This window comes from Zeus faber (assembly GCF_960531495.2).
Source record: "Zeus faber genome assembly, contig: SCAFFOLD_34, whole genome shotgun sequence".
In the NCBI taxonomy this organism is placed as follows: Eukaryota; Metazoa; Chordata; class Actinopteri; order Zeiformes; family Zeidae; genus Zeus; species Zeus faber.
In genome coordinates, this window is record NW_028293157.1 from 470,899 (window position 1) to 483,916 (window position 13,018).

The window sequence follows — 13,018 nt, forward strand, 5'->3', positions numbered from 1 at the left end:
GAGATGCTATGTGCAAACTAAATTGCACAATACGGTGTACACCGGACGGCTGTCTGGTGGATGTGCCACCTGATGTCTACCACCAATTATTTAGCGCACCAGAGACCGAGACTTCTTCAGTATATTGGATTGGAAATCTTAGTCCAGAGCTATTAGAGCCAGCCAAGATGTGGGAGAAGTTCATTGTGGCAAATATGCCTGATGCTAAGCCCCCTGAGTATCCACATCATTGCACGTTGAAATATTTCAAGAAAGCTGACCAATTGGATCCAGAAGAATGGTTGAGTAGTCCACCGAAGCATGTTCAGCTGACCTCATGCTGCATAATTGTGGGACCACAAGGAGCAGCTATGAAGATAAACATCAATGAATATCTTGAGAATGAGTTTGAAATTGTGAAAAGTGTGCCACATGTGACTTTAATGGTGGCTGAAGGATTTGAGCAGAAGCAAATAGGAGAAATGATGGCAGAAGCTGAGGAAGCCATTTTTTCACCAATAAAGGAGAATCTTGATATCTGGATAAGTGAAGAACAGAAGTTCATGAAAATCATGATTTCAGCTCAAGGACAAGGACAACCACAAGTGATACAGATGACACATGAGTCAATGTTCAGCGCTAAATTGGACTCAGACAGCATGAGAGAGGAGATGCTGCAACAAATTCCAGAATGTTTGTGGTCACGACATAGTACGGACATCGGACTTGTGAAGTCAGCCCAACCAGTGAGAGTTGAACTGAGACCAGGAACCAAACCTCCTTGGAAGAACCAATATCCACTAAAGGAGGAGGTAATCAAAGGGATTGAACCACAAATTGAAGGACTGTTAAAAGCAGGTGTAGTGGAAATATGTTTGGATCCTCAGAGCAATACACCTATATTGCCTTTAAAGAAACCAGATGAGTCCTATCGCTTGGTACATGATTTAAGAGCGATAAATGAAGTGGTGCAGGATTTTCCAGCAGATGTACCAGATCCACATACCTTGTTAGCCCAAATCCCTCCAGAGGCTACACACTTCACAGTGTTGGATTTGTGTGGAGCATTTTTCAGTGTTCCACTGAGCGAAGAAAGTCAAGGATTGTTTGGATTCACATACAAAGGACAAACCTTCAAGTACAAGAGGCTCCCTCAAGGATTCAAACATAGCCCTCACATTTTCAATAAAGTATTGCAAGATGACTTGGCTGGGATTGATCAGATCTTGAAAAGTACTGTCATTCAGTATGTGGACGACATCGTCATCTGTTCACCGGATAAGGAAACATGCCATGAGGATTCAATCAAACTGTTACAGCAATTGGCAGACAAAGGTCACAAGGCCTCTCAGAAGAAGCTACAGTATTGTCAAGAAAAAGTTGTTTATTTGGGTCAAACAATAACCCATGGACACAGAAGCATCTCTGAGAGTCATTTGGAAGCCATTCGAATGGCACCAAAGCCTAGAACAGTCAGAGAGATGATGACATTTCTTGGCATTGCGGGATATTCTTCAGCCTGGGTAGAAGATTATGCCTGCCTAACAAGGCCTTTGAGAGCCATGATAAAAGAGACTGGGAATGCTCAACTCCATTGTAACCTCACCTGGACCCAGGAAGGTCTTATGGCATTTGAAACGATCAAACAGAGGCTACAAGAAGCTCCAGCGCTAGCGCTGCCAGACTACTCTAAGAACCTTTTGCTGTATGTGGCCACGTCCACTGGAGGCAAATATGCATGTGCAGTTCTTTGTCAGCCAACAGGTACAGGGACAAGTCCTCAACCTGTGTCGTATTATTCTACTGCCTATTCAGAAGTAGAATCGGGGCTACCACTGTGCTACAGAGCAATGGTGGGAGTTTATCTAATCTATGAGAAAGCATCATCAGTAACTATGGGTTACCCAGTGACAATTCTTACCCATCATAGTCTCAGAAATCTTTTGAACTTCGGTAAATGTACATTGACTATGTCTAGGCTAAGAGACTATCATAGGCTCTTAGAGCAGGAAGATGTCACCTTAGTAAGGTGCGTCACGGTAAATCCAGCTGATAATTTACCAACACCAGGGGATGGAGAGCCACATGATTGTATTCAGGAAGTAGAGAGATATGCAAAGCTCAGATCAGACTTGCAAGCTTTCCCACTTCATGTGTCAGATGTGGAGTATTGGACTGACGGGTCCTGCTATCGAATAGGAGACACATTGAGTGCTGGGTATGCAGTAGTCAAAGCCCAGGGAACTGAATTTGTTGTTGAGAAAGCAGAAGTAATACCACAACCTGCTTCTGCACAGCTTGCTGAGCTTGTGGGCCTGACTGAAGCTTGTCTATTGGCCGAAGGCAAGCGAGTGACAATATATACAGATTCTGCATATGCACATAATGTGTGTCATTTATTTGGATCAGTATGGAAAAATCGAGGATTTAAGAAAACCGATGGTTCTCCGATACAGCATCATGCCCAAATAATGAAATTGTTGCATGCAATGATGAAACCAAAGGAAATAGCTGTAGCTAAGTGTGCAGCACACAAAATGGACACGTTAAGGGTCACACAAGGTAACAAAGCGGCTGATGAGGCTGCTAAAGCAGTTACAGGAGCAAACAAAGCAGGCAAGGTTCTTCTGGTCACTCATGAAGTGGATTTGGAAGATAAAATCACGCTCAGAGATGTGATCGCGATGCAAGAGGCGGCGTCAGCCATCGATAAACAATTATGGTTGGCCCGAGGGGCCACACAAGATTCTACTGGTCTGTGGAGAAATCATGAAGGACTGATGGTAGCACCCCCTGACCTACTAGGTCTGATGATTCAGGAAGCACATGGGTTAGCCCATGTTGCAAGGGGGGAGGTAAGGAGAAAGATCACGAAAGAGTATGGTTTTGGGCACCGTACTTGCTTGAGCAAATTGATTATGTCATAGGCAGATGCACAATCTGTCTTAAAAATAACGTTCGGAGGGGTGTGTTGAGTCCACCTGGTCACATTCCAACTCCGACAGGTCCTATGCGTGAGTTGGTTGTGGATTTTGTTGACATGATAAGACCAATAGGAGGTAAAAGATACATGTTAGTCGTCATGGATAGATTTTCACGGTGGCCTGAGGCATGTCCAACCAAGCGTAAAGATGCTCAGTCGGTTGCCAAGTTCTTGTGTCATGAGGTCATAAGCAGGTGGGGACTTCCAGATCGGATATCCTCAGATAATGGGAAAGAGTTCGTGGATAGAACAGTAAAATTAATTCTGCAAAAATTGGGAATTAAACAACGTTTAGGAGCTGTTTATCATCCACAAAGCCAAGGAGTTTGTGAAAAAATGAATGGTGTGCTGAAAAATCGCATTGTTAAAATCTGTCAGCATACAGGTCTGAATTGGGTAGAGGTGTGTAGTTAGGATCTAACACTAGTAGATAAAGACCCATTCTAAATATCTGATTCCATCATTTACTCAACACTATTGTTAACAAGGAAAATGCATGGACAAAGGAGGAAAAGAAAAAAGTTAATCATATATTGGAATAATGTTAAGGTATAATGCAAAAGTGAAATTATTATACTGTATTTGATGTTTGTGCAAGATACTGGCTGGTGATTCTTTCTTTCAGGACCAGTCAGAGGATAGCTGTGTCCAGAGATCCTAACAGCCTAATGGACTTGAACATTCAAACATGGACACTCGAAAATGGACGGCGGACCCTGAATGAAGACATCATGATCAGGAGTGTCGAGTGAAATATCATTAAAAGTTGATGGTGTTAAAAAGCAACAGTTTAATACATACATGTGTGTCCTGAATGTTTTTATAATATTGGAGTTTGTTTACTACAATGTAACCTGTATTATTGATGAATATCCTGTACTCTACGCTAGATATTTTTAGCAAGACATATTACTTTGATTTGCTATTGTTTTCTTTGAGTTATCTGTAGTAGGGTGAAGTGAATACATTGAGACCTCAGGTATTTTCTTTTTTTGCGGTTTTTGAGGGACATTGGTGCTAGGCAGGGAAAGGTCCACTGGAAGGTCCGATGGGTCGACCAGCCTGACTTTGGACAAATTTTTGATTTATTTCTGAGGCTCTATATGTATGCATTTATATGTAACATCCTATACAGTATTCTAAACCCTTTGTCTCTTTCTGTTAATTGATTTGGAGTACCTTAGGTGGTTGCCTGGGGCAGAGGGACCGTGAGAGAATTTTCCTGTCTTGATTGATTGATGGATTTTCTAAGAAAGAAAGCTGCCAGATGGGTTTTTCGCTCTCACACTCCACAAATTTGCTGTATTGCTATGACAAAGCATGGTCAGAGGGGTATATTATAACCAATTGTGTTTGTTATTAAGTGATTTCTGTTAAGCCAATCAACATCGTATGTTCAATTACTCTTCTCTCTGTCGAGACTTTGTGTAGTCTCGAAGGGGGGAATATGAGGTGTCTGGAAGGTTTGAGGTGAATAGGTTACTGAGCTCCCAAAGCTGAGATATAGTGCGGTCATAATATTAACTATGTTAGTATTAGATTTATTGCCTCGATGTCATACGAAGAACGAAAACAACAATGGGTCTATTGAGAGGTCCTATGGGAGAGGAATTTTGTTGATTCTTCCAGCTCGACCAGAGGAGGAAAGGTTTACATTTAGGACAGGATATAGGCTGAGCGGCACCTATGGATTGGAACCAGATGTGGTATGTTATCTTTGTACCGCTTTAAAAGCGAGTGCAGAGCGTCACTTGGCAGAGATTCCATCCGGCTCGGGTCTCTCCCAGGACATCCATGGCAAGTCTGGTTTGATGCTGATTTGTGTAATAAAACTATTATTTTATTCAAGTCAGTGTCAGCGGTCACTCCTTCATTCTTCAACACATCACACCCATCAAGAAACTAAACTACAGTAGCCCCCCTGCCGAGATGTACCTCTGATGGGGATCCAGACAGGAACCTTAGCCCCCTCACCCTGGACATGGTTCAGCTGCAGTGTTCCACCGTACCTGTACATGATCCCAGCTGCCAGCTTAGGATCACTAAGGCACCCTCGCAGGATGCGAATACACTGAATCTGCCATTACATTTACATTACATTTAGTCATTTAGCAGACGCTTTTATCCAAAGCGACTTACAATTGTTCAATCACGACGGACGCAGCCATCAGGAGCAATTAGGGGTTAAGTGTCTTGCTCAAGCCCTAGACCCCTAGTTTAACAATGCTGATTAGCAAGCCACCCAGTGCAGGTTACAAATGATGACCTGTCACCTTGTCTGTCTCCTCTGTTATTAGAAGCACCATGCAGGGCAAGCACTGTTGTAGATAAACTTTACTCTAACACTTGAACAAAATAAGAGAGATCGAGGGAGCCAACGTTTGAAAGATAAAGACTTTCATAATTACTTGTGAACAGGTAACACAAAAGCCTGAGTTGGTTTGCAATGAACTCCGGGGCCTATTCTCCGGCTGGCCTATAAACTCCATTCTACACATCTATCATCCATACGTAACATAGCATAGTTTCACTCCTTATATGGAAATCTGCCCATTGTAGTCTTGCCCACCTCCTTGCTCAGAGCCTGTGGTACAACATATGGAACTCTGTCCACTAGGCCGTACATCTTCCAGCCCTGAGCTCATGTCTCCACATATGGAACATATTTACTCTACACTTTCCACAGAGCCGTCTTTTTCTCGGACCACGATGGGACCCTCCTCCGGGTCCGGTCCTGTGCTCCGGTCTTCGGCCTGGGGTACTGGAAGTTAAATCTGAGTATCCTCGAGGAGGACGAGTTCGGTGGCAGCTTCGCCAGGGTTTTCATGGCTCTCGAGGGGCTCAGGCCTCTCTGTGCCGGAGTGGTCGAGCGGTGGGGAGTGGCAAAGGAGGGGATTAAAGTGCACGCCTATAGGTACAGCAAAAGGAAGGCGAAGCAGGGGAAGAGGGAGGTGCTCCGCCTGCAACGCATCCTCGAGCTCGAGTATGCCGTGGGGAACCTCGGTGGCACTGTAGACCAGCCAGCTTGTGACTCCCTTAAAGCGCAGCTTTGGGGGGTCTATGAGAGTAGGGCCCATGCCTACCTGCTGCGGTCACGTCGGGAGTTCGCAGAGAGCAATGAGACGTGCTCTGCGGCTTTTTTCGGCTCAGTTAGGACCGAGAAGGCGCGGCGGGTGTTCACGGGGGTCAGGGACAGTCAGGGACAGGTGGTGACAGAAGCGGATGCGATGGTGAGGGTCGCCACTGACTACTATCGCTCCTTTTTCTGTGAAAGGGTGGTGGATGAGACCCGGGAAGAAGCCTTCTTAGAGAGGTTTGCCCGGCGGGTGCCGCCTGACCTGGCAGAAGCTTTGGAGACCCCCCTCGCTCTGGAGGAGCTTGAGGGTGCCCTCCGAAGGTCCCGGGCATCGACGGCCTGCCGGCCGAGTTTTATCTCAAGTTTTGGGGTGTGCTTGGTCCGGTGGTGCTAAAGGTGCTGACCGAGGTCCTCTGCGCGGGGGCTCTTGGAGGGTCGATGGCTAAGGGGGTGATCTCCCTTCTTTTCAAGAAGGGCGATGCCTCTGACCTTAATAACTGGCTGCCATTGACCATGCTGTGTGTGGACTACAAGCTTCTAGCTAAGGTCCTCGTTGACCGTCTGCGCACAGTCCTCCCGGATACGGTCCACGTGGACCAGAGGTGTAGAGTGGCTGGGCGCTCTGTGAGGTGGAACCTCCAGCTCATCAGAGACGCTATCGCTTGGGTGGAACATAGAGGGCTACCCCTAATGGTGGTAGGCCTCGATCAGGCCAAAGCTTTCGATAGGGTTCACTGGGGCTTTATGCTTAGAGTCTTAGAGAGAGTAGGTTTATGGAACCTGTTTGCTGGGTGGCTGCGTACGTTGTACGCGGCCGTGGGGAGCACGGTTTGTGTTAACGGGCACCTAAGGGAACCTTTTGGGTTGCACGCAGGGGTAAGACAGGGGTGTCCGCTTTCACCCCTGCTCTACATCCTTTACATGGAGCCCCTGGCGGCGGCCATTCGGGCTGACCTGTCAAGCTGTCCCAGTATGCGGATAACACCACCCTGCTGCTGGACAGTGATGCCTGCCTGCTCCACTCCTTGGAGATTTTCCAGGAGTTTGGCTGAGTGTCTGGCGCGGAGCTAAATCTGGCAAAGACCTCGGTGAAGTTCTTTGGGCGGTGAAAGGGAAGGACGGACGTACCAGGGGGGCTGTCGCTCTGCGTAGGATAGGTGGACTTTGAGGCAGCCCACAGCGCCACGGTAAATTGGACCGGGTGAATCGAAGCTGTCCGGAGGAAAGTCGCCCTCTAGAAATCCAGGACACTGACCCTTACAGGCAAGGTGCTGGTTTTGAAGGCGGACATGTTGCCGTCCCTACTGTACTTGTCGTATGTCTTCCCGATGCCGGCATGAATGCGGCCGCCCCTACGTGGCTCATGTTCAGATTCGTGTGGGGGGGACGGTGCGAGTATGCTGCGGGGGCCCGTATGTATGCGCCGATCGGGGAGGGCGGAAGGGGTGTGCCTCACCTCCCACTAAAGCTGGACGGCTATTTTGTTTCCTTTTTGTTGAGGGAGCTGTCGTCTCCGGTGGTCCACCCATCAGGACACTTCCTCCGGCTGTATTTCTCCTACCAGGCGAGGAGGGTGATGGGGCCTTTGGGCAACTTGGCGCCCCGGTCAGAGCAGGTGCCATGCCTTGGGGCTGGACCAGAGGAGGCTCTACACCGAGACGAGGCGGGGGGTGACGTAAGCATCGGCTGTCGTAAGGATCCCGGCGGCAGTCTGGCTGGCGGTCCAGCCTCCGGCCTGGACAATGGGCTCAAGGACCTAAACTGGTCCTGCCTCCAGAAAGCACTGCCGGTACGTACCACCTTGTACCGGCGGGGTCTGGCGACATCCCCTGGGTGCCCCCGAGCCGCGTGCTCGGAGGAGGAGATCGTTCATGTCATTTGGGACTGCCCTTTCGAAGGGGTGGTGTGGTCGAGGGTGGGGGCGCTACTTAGCAGGGTGAAGAGAGGGTTCACCCTGACCTGGTCCAGCGTGGAGAGGGGTGTGGGTAGAGGGGGAAACAGGAGGGAAGGTGTCCTGCTCTGGCTGCTCATAAGCCTCTTCAAGAAGGGCTTGTGGGTGGCCAGGCAGGACCTCATCAGGCTTGGGAGGGACTGTGGAGTGGAGGGGGTCATAAGGAGGGTGGAAGGGGAAGTGAGAGGGAGGATCAGGGCAGACGTGGGGAGATGGGGACAGCACACGGCCCTAGAGAGGTGGAAAGGGGGTTTGGGCTTGGTGTAGGTTTTTGGGTGGAGGGGAAATGGCGATTATCTTTCATGGTTCAGTGTATGTATTATGTTAATTATCACATGTTTGACTGTTTTCTTCTATGTTTGTTCCTTTCAAGCCTTGTCCCACAGTGGTGTGTGGATTGTGGATGTCTTGGGGTTTTGTTGAATAAAAACCACACAAACCGCCTTTTACAAAAGACTTCTGTGGAGAGGAACAACTAGAGATTTGTCTATTTTTGGTAGGCTTTTCCAACTGGCGAAGCCCAACAGCATTGTACAAGTAAATAATGGAGTGTTTAACACTAAGATATTTGCCTCGCTCGCAGTAAAAGCGTAAAACTGTGAGTCATTGCTTTTTTTCTGTTGATTAATTACTTATTTCAAACATGTCACAGTAAGTTAAAACAAATACAAAATAACAATAACAATGAACAATAAATCCATACCAGCATAATTATTCACTGACGTGGTCCAATAACTTCTCCATAACTCAAACAAGTGACTAAATATTTTTCACACATACAACTTACAAAGAACTACTCAAATGCTGTTATATACAAGCCAGATATCTACCCAGTGCCAGTCAGATATTACTCAAACAATTACCTCAACTTTTATCCTCCCAACCCTTCCTCGTCCCTAAAACTCTTCAAACATATTTTATTGTTAATCTTCTTGAATTGATTCAGATTAGGACTTTGCTTGATTTCTATATCTAAACCATTCACAAATGCCCCTCGCAATTTCATATACACATACAGTACTCTTCAAAGTGGTACGAACACAGCGCTTTAATTTAATTAACATCTATCAAAGAACATTGTTGCATGTTACCAAGAAGTAAATTGTTTCTTGCTTTATTTGTGCAGTAATGAAGTGTACCAGATCCGTGAACTTCAAAGCATGGCCTAAAATACAGCATGTAAGTATGTTCATAAAATCGCGCATTGTTTACAATCCTTATAGCTCTTTTTTTGTACATGTTACCCCACACCTCCACGCAGTAATTCAGTACAGTAATACGAGTGGTTGTGGCATTACTTCTGCTTTCTCAACAACAAATTAAGTTCCCCGGGCTTTGACTTCTGCATAACCAGCACTCAATGTATCTCCTATTCGATAGCAGAACCCATCAGTCCAGTACTCCACAGCTGCCACATGCAGAAGGGAAGCTTGCAAGTATGATCATGTGGCTCCCCATCCTTTGGTGATTGCAAATTCTCAGCTGGAGTTACCGTGACGCACCTTACTAAGGTGACATCTTCCTGCTCTAAGACCCTATGATAGTCCCTTCGCCGAGACATAGTCAATGTACATTTACCAAAATTCAAATGATAAGAATTGTCACTGGGTAACCCATAGTTATTTGATGATGCTTTATCATACATCAGATAAACTCCCACCATTGCTCTGTAGCACAGTGGTAGCCCCAATTCTACTTCTGAATAGGCAGTAGAATAATACAATCAGGTTCAGGACCTGTCCCTGTACCTGTGGGCTGACAAAGAACTGAACATGCATATTTACCTCGAGTGGACGTAGCCACATACAGCAAAAAGTTCTGAGAATTGTCTGGCAACGCTAGCGCTGGAGCTTGTAACCTCTGTTTGATCGTCTCAAATGCCATATGACCTTCCTGCGACCAGGTGAGGTTACAATGGAGTTGATCATTCTCAGTCTCTTTAATCATGGCTCTCAAAGGCCCTGTTAGGCAGGCATAACACTTCTACCCAGGCTGAAGAATATCCCGCAATACCAAGAAATGTCATCATCTCTCTGACTGTTCTAGGCTTTGGTGTCGTTCGAATGGCTTCCAAATGACTCTCAGAGATGCTTCTGTCCATGGGTTATTGTTTGACCCAAATCAATTACTTTTTCTTGACAATACTGCAGCTTCTTCCTTAATTTCTCCTATATGCTTCTGCTCAAATCCTTCAGCCACCATTAAAGTCACATGTGGCCCACTTTTCTCAATTTCTCAAAATAATCATCAGTGTTTATTTTCATAGCTGCTCCTTTACTTCCTTATTCCACCACCAAGAATCCTCTTCTTTCGTCTGCTCCCGTTAGGGGGCACCATAGTGCATTACCTACCTAGAATACCTTCTGTTCTGCACATCTATAAACCTTCTCTTTAGCCTTCTTCTCCTCATTCTTCTTATCCACCAACTGTATTTGGTTGAGTTTTTGAGAGTCTCCTGGTCCTGTACCTTCTGCTCATGCTCCTCTTTCCGATATAGCTCCACTTGATGTGCTATGTGATCCGTATAAACACCTTTGGTCGTGCTTCCAAGACCAACCACTTCTGCCAATTTGCTCCTCACTTGAAGAGACAGCCCCTTCTATATTTTGGCTCGGAGAATTGATTTCTCCATTTGATTCAAATCTGGATCATTTCCTGTGACATTTCTCCACACTTCATGAGCCCTTGACACATAAGCTCTTGGATTTTCCTGTGGGCCCAATAACTCAATAAAGATGTTGTGAAGGTTTGTTGGAAATGCATCTCTCAATGCTCTCCACATCCGACCTCTACTTGCAGCAAAGAATTCTGCCGCCCACAGGATCTCCTCCATCGCTAGGACTCCTATGAGGCTAGCCAAAAGTCTCCTGATATCTCCTCCTCATCAATTTTTCTGTTTCCTTTTCATTTTTCTTGTCTACTTTGTTCTCTTTTTCCTTTTGCAGCTTCAAACCATGTCTGTCCCTCCTTTACGAACAGCTGCAGAATGCCAAGTTCTGTTTGTCTTTTCTCCGTGCGTCACTTTCCTTTTTTACCTTTCTTTTGATTTACTTTATATGTGGACACAAGCACCTGCATTGTTTTAATCACATCCTGATTAAGAGGTTCTTCAGCTGAAAACGGTTGTTTAATGTCAGGCCAACGCTTGCTCCATTTTCCTAATATTTTTGCAATATCTTTAATAAGGGGATTATTCTTTCGCACTACATCAACAGGAGTGATTGCTTTTGTAATTTTAGTATCCATTCTTGACGTCATAATGACCCTCTTATTTTCTTTTATTGTAAATCGAATCAAGTTATTTAAAATTATTAATAATGCACCATGTAATCACACTCAACTAAAAACAACTGAACTGACCAACCCCAAAGGAGACCAATAGCTTCCCACTTATGAAAGCCAATTCACTTGTTCATCATCTGATGCATCTGATCACACACATTTATCTTAAATTATGAAAATTATATCAGTGTTCAATCTCAAAACAGACTCAATCAAGGTAAACCCTACTCAGATAATGAAACCAATATTTATAGCACTCAACAGTATTTAAATCAAATCAGCTTTTCCACAAGTGATCAATCAAATCAATAATACTCCATTAATTAGGCAAATGCCTTAATTTGTCAGTGCGTTGCCAAGTCTCCCACTAAATAATTGCAAATGTAAAATATGAAAAAGAACTACTGTAAGCCTATATGCGAAAACAAGCTAAACACTTATCAATTATGTCGGTTATAACTTAATGTATACACATACTGTACAGGTAAATGCAGGTGTCTATTGAAAGAGTTTGTTGATAAAACCGCACTGGCCTGATTCACTGGATTCAGAATTTCTATACGCTATCATCCGCAAGCTTCCAGTGTCTGTGAAGAACTGCCAGATGTCTTGTCTGCCCCTTGGATGGCCCAATTCAGACTCATTCCATCTTCTCTGTCTTTCCTCCAGCTTTCACTCAGCATAGTAAAAGAGAGGAAGAAAGAAAAAAGAACAACACAAGAGTTCAGCATCTTAGGCTCACTCTAAATTCTTATACACACTGTAATATAATTCAGTGGGACATCCATGAACAGCTTTCTTATTTCTCATGCATTTGAAATAAAGCGATATTTACTTTTATTCATACAATGCATTTAAATCTAAAGAGTATATTAGTAAATCTGATATCACCTTCAATTAATTATTTTAATTATATTTATCTATTTAATTTAACTTAATTTAATTTTTATCTTTTCTTCTATCATACTGAGAAGAAAAGAGAGGATGGGGCTACTTCACAGCCCCTCTTGTCAGGAGGAGTTAACTAATCTCCACACTGTATGAAGCACCACCCCTTGCTCCACCTCTTAAATGTAGGTACAGCTTCCAGTCTGGACTGTTCGTCAGCGAGTAAACATCCTGCTTTATCTCCCTCAGGCCACACACAGAGACAACAATCAAAGCTGTTTTCTTTCACTCAGCAGCCGAAACACAAACCTATCTTCTGGCAGCCAAAACAAGCTTCTCCTTCTACTCCAACAAGACTATCTGTTCTTTTAACCAGACAAAATTCACAGCAAGCACACTCACACACACACACAACAAACATGAAACAGACAAAGAAAGAACCCACACACTAATCAAACAATCCATAAATCCTACTTACAAAATCAGAACAGGAGATTTTTCTTTCTTTTTCTGAATGTGTACATGCATGTGTAAGCAAACTGTTGCTGGTTGGCTCTACTCCTTCTCATCAGGCTCATTTTGTTATCAAATGTTTAAACATCCTGTAGAAAGGCTCATACTTTTTATCAAATGTACAAAACGACCTTCATGAAAGGCTCATAGGTTTTATCAATTGTACAAACATCCTTGAAAAAAGCTCATATATGTTTTATCACTAAAGAGGCAAATATGTACAATACACAAATCTCTTCACACATCTTTAACCGCGGCACACACACACACACACACACACACACACACACACACACACACACACACACACACACACACACACACACACACACACACACACACACAG